The following is a 15,165-nucleotide window of genomic DNA, read 5'->3' on the forward strand; positions in this document are numbered from 1 at the left end:
CAGAACATATGACCTTGGAGATGAACGTCGCTCAAGCCACCAGAGCAACATTTGTTTAGTAAAATATGACGAAAGCTATTTTTTACTCGCTATGTATTTTGAGGTTACGCTGTTATACACAAAGTACAAGGATTAATTGTAAAGCAGTGTTAGCCTAGTGGCTTCAGCGTGCAACTCTCATCCATGAAGTCGTAAGTTCGATTCCCGGCTGTGCACCAACGGAATTTCTTTCTATGTGCGCATTTAACATTAGCTCGAACCTTTAAGGAAAACATCTTGAGGAAATTGGGTATGCCTAAGACCCAAAATCGTCAGCGTGCGTCAGGCACAGAAGGCTGATCACCTACTTGCCTATTCGATTAACAAATGATCATGAAACAGATACAAAAATCTGAGGCCCAGACCAACCTAAAGAGGTTGCCATTGATATCTTTTATTATGCAAGTATTCATAAAAAAATTTTTTTTCAATGACTTAGGCGATTTAATTAGTTATTAAGGTTTCTTAAAAACAAAAAAAGGACTGAGGAAAATACGAAGTACGAGCACTAAAACATCTGCGTCTGCGACAAATGTCAACAACTTGGTCTGCCAATTATTATAATAAAAACCTTCGTTTTTTCCAACAATTCTACCGGTTCATCAAATGGAAACTTCCTACGTGGTTTGCCACGAACTAAGAAACAATATAACAACGTAGTGCAGGAAACGTATCACGCCAATTTTAACAATCCTACAGTTTCACAGGTTCACACAACGAGGCTTCGTTGAATAAATAATTGCGATGCGCGTGCAACTAAGCTACGAAGACATTTCACTGAATACTTGCTAAATTATATTTTCAAGAAAAAAAACAAAGCATAAACATTTTTATTGAACATCGCGGTTTAGCTAATGGATTTGAAAATTTTATGTTCGGTTTATCACTAATTTTACACATTTATTAACCTAGCATTATTTTATGGTGTCGTAAAAATACGATTAGATAAAAACCGGCATTCTTTAAACATTGTATGCAATTGCTTGGATATAAGGTACTTACTAAAAATACGAATTTATTGTTATATTCGAATAAAATATGAAGGATTTTTATTGTTAATATAAATAAAACTTATGATTAATGTTTATTAATTATATAAATTAATCAATGGATCAAATCAACCAACCTCACTTTTGACATAACCATAATCCTATTAAAACGTGCCGATGCGTAAAATCAGTTAAGTTAAAAAAGTTACTAACACATTAGAATGAAATTAGTTTAATAATTAATTAAAAAACGTCCACAATTTAAATTGGGTTCGAACCTCGATTATACACTGTCTTATTTTATCTCAAGAAAGAAAATGTCAGAAAAATCGACAAGGCGCAAATATCTAGATTATTTAAATAAAGAAGGACTTCTAATAAAAAATATTGCATTGCATTAATGCTTATTACATTTAACTGTATCATAAAATCAACACAAATTACTATTCAATACTTGTCTGGTATTGAACAGTAATATTAAAAAAAACATTGTACAAAGCTTTCATGAGCTCTGAAAAAGAGGCTATGTTCACAAAACGCTTCAGACATCTAGTTACAGCGATCTAAACTGTAAACATAATATCGAGGAGCACATAATCTCTGGCTTGAAAGGATCCGCAGTGATGCGCGCAGATTCGACTTGTTTGCTCGTTCGCCCTCCGAGATTTATTATATTACAAGTATTCTACAGGATTCGGTAATTTAGATCAGTCTATCATCTTAATGATAGATATCAAATATCAATAAGTGAGTAAAATTCGTGTAATTTTGGCTAAATAGAGAAATTCTTAGTCACTTTTCGAACCGTGTGCCTGATAAACTATTGACTTTCTAATTAGGCATGAATGGTAAAAGACTTCCAGAAAATATTTATTCACTGGGAATCAAGTCTCAGTCCTCCACGTTAAATACGTTGTCTAGCCCATGTCATTCCGCTATAAACCTATAAAATTGCCTACGGTTCGTTCTAAGCGTTCTATCTGTGACCAATCTGAGAAATTTACCATAAGCCATACGAGATAATTGCCAATTCACTCGGTTCTTTCCACTAAGACGAAGAACAATTTATAATTATTCCAGTCAAGTCTCTTTTACGAATGCTGCTTACGCACAAGTCTATAGAGATAGGTATAGACCTATCTAAAATTTGCTGCAGGCAAAATACAGCAGCGAAAAATTGTAAACTGAAAAAATTTACATTCTGTTCTAACTTTTCAACATTTGAAAATTCAGGAAGCACGAGTCACGCCGTGCACACATGTGAAGCGTGTGTTGTTCGCATGAAAAAACTACGTTTGGACGCGGTCCATGGGCGTAATCAGCTCTTTTTACCGTCATAAATCAACTGTGACGTCATCCCTCCATTCACTCGCAACGCTGCTACCACGGAATTCGTTTCGGAACAATTTTAAAATGAGACTGAGGAAAAATATGATTAAGAATTATCAAACACAAATCCTAAGAAATTTCTTCAAAAAATATCTTTAATCCACGAATGAATTTATCACTTTTATCATCATTTGTATAAAGAGAGATAACTGTAACCATTGAAAAAAGTTTTAGTACTAGCGATGAAATAAGACCGAGCGAGAAATATGTATTTAACGTCATTTTATTATAATATAAAATATTTTTATAACATTTTTATCTGCGGTCTGTTATTCAGTAATACAACTGACGTCTATGTTCGAGGCTTTGACCTACCACATAGTGGTAGTAAAAAAACATGTTCAGCGTTGACACGAGGCGTTTCATATTTAAAAGTTAATTATAATTCGGACAGGCCTCCGTGCGCCAGTCATTATTTTCATTAAATTAATATGTTATTATTGTGAAATGACTATTAGATTCTTCGTAAATTTTTATATCCCCGATTTAACAGAAAATTTGTTTCAGTTTGGTAGACTGATTATAGAATTAAAATTATAAATGACATAAACGCAGAAATACATGGAGTATTAGTACTTATTCGACTTATTACGGGAGTTCAAATATCTGTTTCACCAAACTAGACATTATAACTACGGCCAATAAGAGCTAACTAATTTGTCAGCTATATAACATAATAGCGAACAAGATTACTATGTGGTTCCACACCAATATTTGAAATATAAGCAAGATAAGATTTATTATTTCGTATAATCAATTAACTACATATTACAGAATTACACTCAAATCAAATAATAAATTAATTATTAAAAATTGCCAAAAGCACAATCCTAATTTGAGATACAATAGTTTTTATGTCGTCCTTATAACACTGGTGTCATTTTGCAAATTTGTTTAAGTCTTTTCACTCTTACATAAATAACAATAATCAAATTTTTTTTTGTTTATTACCACTTCGTTGCATAACAATATAAAAAATGAACATAATTAAATAAAAGGACACTGTGAGAAAAAAATGTATTCAATTAGATAAGGTAGACCAGAAACGCAAAAATACATATTACATATAGTTATTAAGACAAAACTAAACAGTAACAAAAAAAAACAAAATAAACTAAAAAAGGATACATGAAAAATAAAAAGTGCACTGCAAATTGTTAAAGAACTGTGCAACTCGGCTACAAAATGTAATGCTTGGTTAACGAATGATTTAAGGAAGAATATCTTCTAGATTTTAATTTTATCTTCAGCGAATTTATGTCTTAGGTACTCGTTAACATTTGAAATTAAGTTAATCAGTCAATGTGTATTTTAATTGCTATACAGTACATGGGTACACGTCAGGGATTCTATTTAGTTGCAAGCGAAACGCCACTTCTCAGTACCTAGCAGTCAAAAGTCCATTGATGAAGTTTTAAAAGGGCTTTTTCCAATGTCGACCTAAATTTAACGTAACACGTAGACAAACGTTCGTTGCTTTCCCCAACCGCTATTTGTGAATCTGGCAAAGCGCTTACGGAAGCGTGTCGTGGTCTTTTTTCTAAAGATATTGTGTTTTTTTAACTCTGAAAATTCAATGCGAAGCGCTGTGTCAGTTTTACTGGCACGTCTAAAATATTTTACGTTTAACGTGAAAGAAAATGTTTTTATTTCCTGGTCGCGGTTTAGTGCAGTTCTGTTTGAAGTATTTTTTTTATTTAATATGTCATTTTATATTTATCCTTATGTAGACATTTCTTATAACTATAGTGTCTTGGTCAATACTTTGTGGATGATATAAGAATTGTCTTCTTAAACTGAATGAATACTTTAACGTCTACATAAAACAATGAAAAAAATATTGTTTGTTACCTGTGATGAGACGGATGTCTGACATGAGCGAGAGCAGGCGCAGAACAGCTTTACGTATTCATTCAAGGCGAAAACACTAACTTACTATTTGTTCATAGTTTTAAAAAAAAAATCCTCACCCGGGATTAACCCTTAAGCGCGTGAACGCCACGCAACCATTAAACCGAAGAGACATTCATCCAACTAGCCAAGGCAGACATTTTAAACAATAGGGCAGTTAGGATTACCATCCAATTATTTCACTAAACGTTCTTTACAAGCATTTACGCTTAAGCACAAAAGCTCTACTAATGCGAACAATACACATAATTAGTATCATTTATAACGTTGCTGATTACCCGAGAGGTGTGCATTAGTATATACTAGTATTCATAGAACTGGGTCATTTCACATTGTTGAAGGCGCTATTAATCCAACTGAGGGGGTAAAAAATGAGTCTCACGCTCGCAAACCATTTTATAAACGAGATTTATAAGATATTTTTCCTACCTCTTCTATATATTACTATTTAACGGACTTAATCTTGACTTAAAATTGTTTGTAGTTTCTTAAGTTATTTTAGTTGTCCTGTCTTGACTATGAATATTGATTTGAATATATATAATTAACTATAAAATAAATTATGATATATAACATTATTTGTTTGTTTATCTGGCGCATATTTTAATAGTTTTGGTAGTATTCCGACATTTGAACAGGCGACATATAACTGGCCATGTGAAAAACATGCATTTTCAAGATCAATGCCACAAACAATTAGTGAATGTAATTATTTTATATGTATTTTATCAATATAAAATAACGAAGCATTTGTTCTAAACTATATTCATTTTTCAAACATACAAAAAAGTTTGTATTGGAAAAGCAGTATGCGATAAAAAAAAATTCGTTATCGTTCGATATCGTTACATTCTTAGTACTTACTATGGTGGTTAAGTATTCTTAAATTTTCTAATTTTCTTGATTTTTTCCTTCTCCTGACAATAACAAACACAACAAAAAAGGAATTAGCGAAATTGGTCCAGCCGTTCACGCGTGATCCCGTGACCAAGGGATAAAGGGATTCATTTTTATATATATATAGATTAAGACTAAAATTATAACATTCACTTGTTTTCTCTAATAACAATTCAGTAGTAAGGTTTCGTAATAAAATAATGTATGTAACATTATTATGTCCTTTCACTCCCTTAATTATGTATGGGCCAGACCTGTTCTCTTGTGTTTAACTTATTATTTCTGTATAAGGAAAAAGATGATGATTAGCCAAACAAATAGAATTGTCCAAATTCGAAACCCAAATTGAATCGAACGGGAATTGAATTCCGAAATATATAATAAAGAACGTGGCAATTTTTCTAGGCATGATTAATTTCAAACTTTTGTAATCGTAATTTTATTTAAGTTAAAAAGTATAAGAAAAATGTTCAGTAGGTACCCTTGACTACAACCTTTGAAAGAACATAGCTAAAGCGCCTCATTTTTATATAATTTAGTTTTTTTTTTACATAGAACCGTTAAATGTCAGACGATGTGAGAAAATGTCACAGTCTAATATTTTCTTTTCAACTCAAGGCTGCCCCAATTTCCATAGAGACGAATTTAGCATGTTTAATAGAAAATGAATAAAGAATACAATTTAATATACTAGATACATCTTTCTGTTAAAAATGTGAATGTATGATTTCAACAATCTACTATAATAAAAGTATGACGCACATTATTCAAATATATATATATATATATCCGTGAACAGATTTGCCGAGTGGTGAAATAAAATCGTCTACGGTGAGATGCCCTGCTACACATACACATATTTTCTTATGTATTTTTATATATGCAACTAACCTTTGTCGTACAATAAACAAAAACATAGTGAGAAAATAACACTCGCCGAAATGTGTCTTCTTGTAACGAGGATTCATACGTTGCATTAGAATTCAATAATAAAAGCTAACATAATACAAGTAATCGTTTTACAAAACATTGTATCGTAAATTTTGTTACCACCAGCTCAAAAAGTGATTTCTACCGAAAATAAACAGCAACAAACTCAGTAGCTGTAGTAAAGTTTTTAAGTGTTTATTTACGAATTCTTAAGTTGTCAAAAGGTATTACTTAACTCCTTATAACTAAGCCACTCTATAGATTTTAATTAAACGATCAAAGCTAACCAATGATACATTTCCACCACCTTATAGATTGTATCCAAACATGTAACTAACCTAACTTTGTACTACAAACAAAACCTTCCAAGGACATCCCTTTTAAGATATTAAGGCTTCGCAAGGTCCCGTGACCCTTTTCAAATAAATAGCCTTTATGAGATGTCTCTCTATTTTTGTGCCTTTGATAAGTTTGTCAATACCGAAGTATATTGAACTTACTTGAAGCTTCCGATACGTTAGGATTTTGGTATTCTGATTCATATTATTTATCTTATATGGGATTTGTGGTATACTAGCAATGAGAGGCTTCGGTTTGGCGTTTGTTTATTTTATTTTGTATAATATATATGTTAGCAACGAGCGCTGTCAATACCTAAGATCAAAACACCTTCCCTGAACTGTGGTTGATTTATATCCTTTACTGAGTAACGATTCTACCATTTTTTTATGTAATAGGAGGCAAACGGGCAGGAGGCACATCTAATGTTAAGCGATACCGCTGCCCATGGATACTCTCATTGCTAGAAGGCTCGCAAATGTGTTGCCGTTTTAAAAATTGGTACGCTCATTTCTCGAAGGACACTATGTCAAATTAGTTCGGAAATACTTGAGTGGGTAGCTTGTTCCGCAGTGGTGGTGCGCAACAAATACTGCTTTAAGAATCGTAAACTATTGATTTAGGTGCTGATCAATAGAACTCGAAACAGTCAACTACAAAAAGACACAAAAGCAATTAATGTTACACTATTTTAATAGGCGTTATAAACAATTTCATCAATAAGTGTTAACTAGAATGGCTTGACAGGGGTTTACTTAAGTATAACGTTTAATTGTATGGCAGACTATTTACCAAAAAAGTTTATAATTTATTTTGTGTACTGAGATTATAATATAACATCACTGGTAATTAAATAAATTATCAAAATCTCAAATATAACAAACGCCTGTATCGTTTCGAAAATTCATATATAACACTATGTACGGATCTTATTTAACGACCCTTGACAAATTACTAAGCAGTTCGAATTTTAAAAAAGTACAAATGTAGCTAGAAAATACCACAATCGAACAGAAATCATAAGCAATATCAAGAAATTGACCTTATTTCCTTTCGAACAATTACAACATTAAAAGTTATTTAAAGACAATCATTAAGACGTCTGGTTTCAAAGAGATTTTATGGATCGTTTAGCGGCGTTTGCTGATTATTTCGAGATGAAATGTTTGAAGTGTTTTGTAGAGCATTAAATGTATACTCAACGTTTGGCGAACATGAATGGGACCACTCAAGAAATTGATGGCGCCAAGGAATGATATTAAATTATGTATGCTTCTATTAAGAGTTATACCTAAATAGCTTACACATTGCCAATATTTATGATAAAACTAAATTATGAATGTATACGTAATATTTTACGTAAAATTAATGAAATTATATTTTTTAAATATAACAACGGGGCAAACTGGCAATAGCTGATCTGACCTTAAGTGATACCACTAATGGACACCTACATTGCCAGAAGGCAAACTACAACGAAATTTATAAATTTTAAATTCTGAGCCCTTATTTATAACCTTATTTTTCGAAAAATGATCTACTATATCAACTTTACAGAAATTGGTTGAATAAAGTTAAATTAGATAAAGTTTAAAAAAATGTGACGCGTAACCAAAAATGAGACGCGTAACCGAAAAATGTGATGGTAATTTTTTTCTAACGCCGATATTCTTTATCTCACTTTTTCTCTACCTCACGTTTCACTTCAAAAATTAATAAAGAAACTAGTCTTTGATTTTCAAATCATGTTCACACATTTTCACTATATTAATCTACTCTGTGTGTGTTTATAATTCTCTGAACGGCTGGACGGTTTCTTGATGAAATATTTTGTTTGTGTTCAAGTGGATTTAAGAATGGTTTAGAGTAAATTAGATTATTGATTTTAAGTGTTTTAAGGTATAGTAATTTATATAATTTACTAGTTATCTTAAGGTTAATAAATAAATTATATTTCTTTATGGGAAGTTTGTTTGAGCTCATGTACACTTAGAAAATTTTAAGATTTTCCAATCTAGTCCACTTATTGTATGTATAAACTTGGTACTTAGTTAGTTAAAGCTTCTCTCGTATTCTCACATCATATTGTCTGCAATTACAAATACAAGCAAATGTTATCAGAATGAGATTTAAACCTCATAAAATATTTTTTGTTCAAGACCATAAAAAGTCTGGACCAAGTCAAAGAATACAACATTACGTTGTTTCATTAAAAATTAAATTAAATATTTTATTTAAATAAATAACATTTTATTCAAAAAGGAAAATCATATTCCAAACGTATCAAAAAGATAATCGAAAAGAAAATCTTATAAAATATTTTTAATATCGCATTTCATTTTCTTTCAATAATAACAAATCTTAATAAAAGCGATCATAATTCTGTTTGTGGATCAAAAGTAATCTGAGCATTAATCTTCATTTTGTATAAAATCCCATTTAGATGAGGCGAACGTGTCCATAATAATTCAATATATTTTGATTTACAATGACCGCTCATATTTCATGATTACTTTACGTAATGTACTGTTCTTTAAATATATTTTATAAGGGTTTGATTAACATAAAGTGTGTATGAATGTTGAACATAATAATAAAATTAATGTATAAATATGCTTTATAGAACTTGGTAAATATACAATATTGAAAATAAAGCTTCATCGAATTGAATAAAAAATAAAACTTACAGTTCTTTTGATTATCTCAACGTTCATAAATCCGCCCGCCCAAGCTTTTGCTAGAGCTTGGGCGGGCGCTTTGTTTGCTTACATCTGCATTGATTCAGACCGTTGTTTGTAAACAAGGTTCTGATCGAAAGTCTAGAAGCCCGTTACGAGTCTGAAATAAAATTAGTTTTGTTCACGCAAATAAGAATAATTTCAGCATTAAAAAAGAAACTGTTTTATATTCTATAAATGAATTCGTGAGCGAGCTTTCACTTTTTATTCAAATATAAATTTCAATATTAAAAAAGTTATTCTTTAATATTAAAGCAAATATACTTAATCGATATTTATAAATAAAAAGATGTCGGAATGTGGGCGAGATTAATTACAACCAACTTTATAGCCCAGATAAATACTGTTTAAGGCATAAACAACACATTCTAAGCTTGTGACTTCGTAAATCTATCATATCGGAGAATAACCTGACCGTAGAAATTAAGCAAACTCGGTTCCCAATTTAACCCCAGTAAAATCATAACAAAGTAGCAAACATTTTTAATCACAAAGTGCTCGTTGACAAATTAAGCAGGCTTAAATTATCCGTGCAGCAATATACAATGCAGTTTTAAGAACTCAATTACACAAGGCTTATATTCGGGAGGCCTGGATTAAACGTCCACCATTTCATGTAGGCTCAAATTCCTTTGATTTAATTTTTGTGCGAAATATAAAATATTAAATTACGAGAATATAAGGTAATTAAGGAAAAAACAAAACAATATTCTTAATTATGCAGCGCAGTTGAATGCGCCATAAAAAATCCTGCTTCTATTACGTCAATAAGATGTCAGTTTTTGTCGAAAATAAATGAATATATATAATATACTACGGCATTGTTTATTACAAAATTTATGTCCATGCGTAGTCCTTCTAAACAATAAATATTGCAGATTTTATTCAAAATTTATAAAAAAACACATACTAAGGATTACAGGGCAATTTTCCTTAAATATTTAATATTTACTGAATATATAAGAGAATTTTGAAGCTATAAGAATAAACTTATCCTTTGAGTTCGTCTTAGTATTAAATAGCGAATGTCACTCTTCGTTGCAAAACTTATACAAACACGCCGTACGCGTTGGTGTTGAAGTTGTGAGTTCTTATTTTCAGTTGTTAGAACACAATGCTATTATAAACTTATTACAAAAGCTAGTTTACGTCAAGAGTTTGTTTGTGCTTTTAATTCGTTTAGTTCGCGTTGCCTTCGTGATGAATAGTTTTGAAATTTATTAAAACATAAATATAAAATAAAGTACGTTAACTTTTATTTTTACGTTACGACTTAGGTTTGGATAATATATATTTTTAAATAAGGAAATAAGACCCAGAAGGTTTGTTTTGATTAAGGTATTTATAAGTATATGCAACAGTAAAATGGTCGTCAGGTACAGTCAAATAGAAATGTATTTAAATACGACTAAGGGTATCCCACTTCAAAAAATATAGAAAATAATCTTGATGCTACGCTAGGCAAGTGTGAGTAGAACAAGTCTATTTTTGTCCTATGTTATAGAAGTTCATGGTTTCCGTTGAAAGAACATGCTTTGATATAGGATTAGGACGAAAACCATGCCAACGCCCATGAAGTGTCCATGTGCGGTATCACTTTACACCACTTGCCCGTTTGCCCCTTGCTGTATAAAAACGCTTGGTAGCTCAAATTGATCATCATATACTATTCAATACTGCAATATCACATAAATACAGGCAATCTAATAACCTCCCTTTTTTGAAGTTGGTTAAGATTTATCGTCAAATACCCAGAAGTATTAGAATAATGGACGAAACTCTATGGTCTAAAATTCTGTTGAAATGACATTTTCAACGTAAAGCATTCCTCGAATCGTATCGAAACTGACCAGACGTTTTAAGCTTTTCAGCACAGCTTTCACGCTAGTGGCATATTTCAATTATGTCAGTGACTCCAATGGTTGACCTGCTTCGAAAATTACACCACAGAATTAATTAGCTTAAAATATATTTTTAAACATGTCTTCAGTTTGACAAGTAATACATTGCTTTGTTACTATTATTTAACAATATTCTACTAGATTTTATTAGTTTTTTATGTAAATAAATATTCACAAAATACCTTCTAATTTGCTTTATAAAGTAAAATCTTTTTGTACTGAACTCGTAGGTAGTAACTATAAGCTTTTAATAAATAAGTATGATCAAAAGCATTTTTAAAAAATATAAAAACTTAAAACATTCATCAAATTTGGCCTTTAACGGTAAACCGTCACTGTTATAAATAATAGCTATAAAAATATAAGAAACATACAAGTAAGATTTCTGTGATCCCGAGAAGTTGTCCAAGTCAGAATTTATGAAGAATTTTTTTTAGATATAAAATAAGAAAAGAAGTGATACAACATGTAGCTTTATCAATAAGTAATATTTTGATATATACCATTTGCATACGAAAGAGAATTTATTTAAGACAATTTATAAAATAATTCATAATCGAAATATGCTAAATTCCGTTGAAATTATAAAGCTATTGTTATAGATGTGGTGACAGTAAATTAATTAGAAATGATGTTTAAATAACAATATCAAATTTAATTACAAGGGGAAAGCTCATTTCCTCTGTCGAACTGAAACGTCACAAGCAGCAGTGAAAATGAAATGAAAACTTTAGATTTAAGGATATTCGTAGTTAGTCACCAGATTCGAAGGAATTTTATAAGGTATCGTTACGTCTAAATTAGTGTGCAAATATACACACACACAATATTTAAGCTTTACATTGTTCTCTTCTTTCAAATGAAGTTCTGCCACTTATCGAATAACGTCCAGTTTCGCGGTTATTTGGAAGGGAAGGTTAAATTAGCCTCCAAAAAGCTTGGTGTGCTCAGCAAGGCGAGACGGTACTTCACTCCGGGCCACCGCTTGCAACTCTATAAAGCGCAAATTCGGCCCCACATACTATTACTAAATACTGTTCTCACCTCTGGGCGGGAGCTCCCCAGTACCAGCTCCTTCCACTTGACCGTATTCAACGAAGAGCGGTTCGAATCGTCGACGACCAATCACTTTCCGTGCGGTTTGATCCCTTGACGTTGCGTAGAGATGTTGGGTCCCTCTGCATCTTCTACCGCATTTACCATGGGGAGTGTTCAGAAGAGTTGTTCGGTCTAATACCCGCAGCTGAGTTTCATTATCGGACGTCAAGGCAAAATACAAAATACCATCCGTATCACCTCGACGTCCGTCTATGTGGAACCAGCTGCCCACTGAAGTATTTCCGAACCAATTCGACTTAGGGTCCTTCAAGAAAAGAGCGTACCAATTCTTGAAAGGCCGGCAATGCACTTGCGAGCCTTCTGGCAATGTGAGTGTCCATGGGCGGCGGTATCGCTTCACATCAGGTGAGCCTCTTGCCCGTTTGCCTGCTATTACATAAAAAAAGGAAGATGCCTTACACATGTAAGTTTAAGTCTCTAATTGAATCATTCACCCATATCACTGTCATATAATTTGTCGATCAACATATTAATGGTCATATTATATATATTAATTATACTGCCTCATTGTTCTTGTAGGTCTCGTGTTCTAACTTTTGTACTATGTAAAAAAAAATCTCAATATAGATTAACCACTAGAGGCCGAAGAAGGAGAACGTTATAAATAGTGATTTATACTAGATTTAAGCCTATTTATATCAAAGCCTGAACCTCAAAGCCACATGTCTAGCTAAAGAGAAGTTATATGATATTTTATAAAATCCGTTAATTCAATTTCTAAATAATAACATACCGTTTCCCCTTTTTATGAAGCAATTAAATGTTTTCTATGGCACGCCCGTCAGCTTACCTGAAACGAAAAGTTGTAAGATTAATTCGAATATCGCGTTTTATGCCAACATTGGTAACTAATGGTTCATGCTTGTTCTTTATATCAGTTCAATATGCCAGAGTCAAATTACCCCTTTCTATTGACTGATAAATAAGTAGGTGCTCATTTACTTGTGAATAATTAGGTTTGAGTGTGATTGCCTGTGAGTTTAAGTCACGCAGCATAGATGTATGTATTATACCCTTCAAATGAGCAGTGTTGGCCTAGTGGCTACAGCGTGCGAGTCTCATCCCTGAGGTCGTAGGTTCGACTCACAGCTGTGCACCAATGGGGTTTCTTTCTATGTGCGCATTTAACATTACCTCGAACGGTGAAGAAAAACATCGTGAGGAAACCGGCTTGCCTTAGACCCAAAAAGTCAACGGCGTGCGTCAGGCACAGAAGTTTGATCATCTACTTGCCTATTCAATTAACAAATGATCATGAAACAGATACAGAAATCTGAGGCCCAGACCTAAAAAGGTTGTAGCGCCATTGATTTTTTTTATACCCTTCATATGATGAGGTCGTAGACTCAATCTACGACTTGAGTCAAGCAGAGAAGGCTTATCACTTATGTGCCTATTAAAAAATGATCAATGATAACACAATTCACTCAAACATCAATTTAAAAAAAACCCTTCTAAATTACATTTACTGCCCGTTTTCAATCAAGCAAAAAGAAGAGAAGAAATAGCAATAAATTCTCTTACATTCTTTATATTCGCCAAATTTTACAAACTATTATACCAGCTTTATCATTATTGACAATGATAACCATTCAGTTATTTGTTTCATTCTCAACATATTAACTGAAATCATAATTTTATTATTACAACCAAATCTATTTCCTTAATTATTTTGTTACAGATGCTTGTTGAAGGGAGATTAAAGTTATTATGTAAATGACTACAAACGAGTATATTTCTGATTTTTTAACTAAAACGACTTCCACGGTCCTAAGTAAAATAACCTGTATAGTCATCCAATCAAATTCCATCAAAGTTATTCCCACAAACAGAAGTTCAATAATAATCACCCAATGATTTATAGTTACATTATCAGACCTTATCTCTCCGAACCGCTTTTGATTCACCGGTTATATTGAGCAATAATTCTCTCTTAATATCAATTTATGGAATACGTATGTTCGAGGAAAAATACTATAATTGCCACATGTCTGGGCCTATTATCATGAAATGTTTCAGATATTGGTATGTTAATGAAAATATTATTTCGGCTTATGAGTCTGTCTTATCTCTTATGTAAACGATGTACATTATTTATTTACATTATATATCTTAAGCTTAATACCTGACAATCAGTTTTATATCTAGGAATATTTTAAATAGTGTTGTAACTACATAGTTTAATAAGTTTAACACATTTTTGCAAAAATTTATTAAAAAATATTATTTTTTAACACTCGAATAAAACACAAAAATAAATGACTGAATAATATTTCGTATTAATAATATGAATAATATATCGTAGATTACAATAATCATACTACGAGAACATTACAAAAAAACAATAAATATGATGTATATTGTACACAACTTATTAAAAAATCTGGAAAGTGACCATCGAAGAAATCGGAAACAATCATTTGCATTTGCAGTTTAGCAAATTATACTGACCTTTTATTAGAATAAAAATTCTGAAATAAATCCGAAAAGCCAATCAGCGTCCTATAAAACCCGACGTTCAATGCATACGAAATACGCAATTGTTCTAAATCGATTCAATTTCACACAAAATTTGACCCAAAAAAAGCCGGAACTATATCATCCAAAGTCAACAGACTAAACACGACGTGATATATCGTTGAATAACTGGAACTCTGTAAATGATTTATAGTTGAAATGTTGACCAGTCTCTGAGCGCTACATATACTGCTGGACATAGACATACAAAATATTTAAAACTGACAGCGACAGGGTTTCACCCTACATCCTTTTTACACTTCGTTCCCATCACAACTCTTATATAGGTTTTAAAGTTTTGTTTAATTTAGATGTTAGAAATCCTGAAAATATTTACTTACCTGCCTTTAGGATTTTGTCCGACGTTTTTAAGGGTCACATTTTATACAACCTTAA

At 31.9% G+C, this 15,165-nt stretch overlaps 1 protein-coding gene across 7 annotated transcripts in view; it reads right to left on the reverse strand.

Moving 5' to 3' along the window:
* Window positions 1-15,165, reverse strand: part of LOC123708034 (uncharacterized protein C18B11.02c-like) — a 231,375-nt gene that overhangs the window by 109,061 nt on the left and 107,149 nt on the right. The window contains exon 3 of one of the 7 annotated variants that reach the window (XM_045658487.1): window positions 12,986-13,042. The exons of the other annotated variants lie outside the window; for them this stretch is intronic. The gene's annotated coding sequence lies outside the window, so the exon portion shown is untranslated. The remainder of the gene's footprint in view (window positions 1-12,985; window positions 13,043-15,165) is intronic. 7 annotated transcript variants of the gene reach the window in all.

Source organism: Pieris brassicae, chromosome 4, assembly GCF_905147105.1.
Source record: "Pieris brassicae chromosome 4, ilPieBrab1.1, whole genome shotgun sequence".
NCBI lineage: Eukaryota > Metazoa > Arthropoda > Insecta > Lepidoptera > Pieridae > Pieris > Pieris brassicae.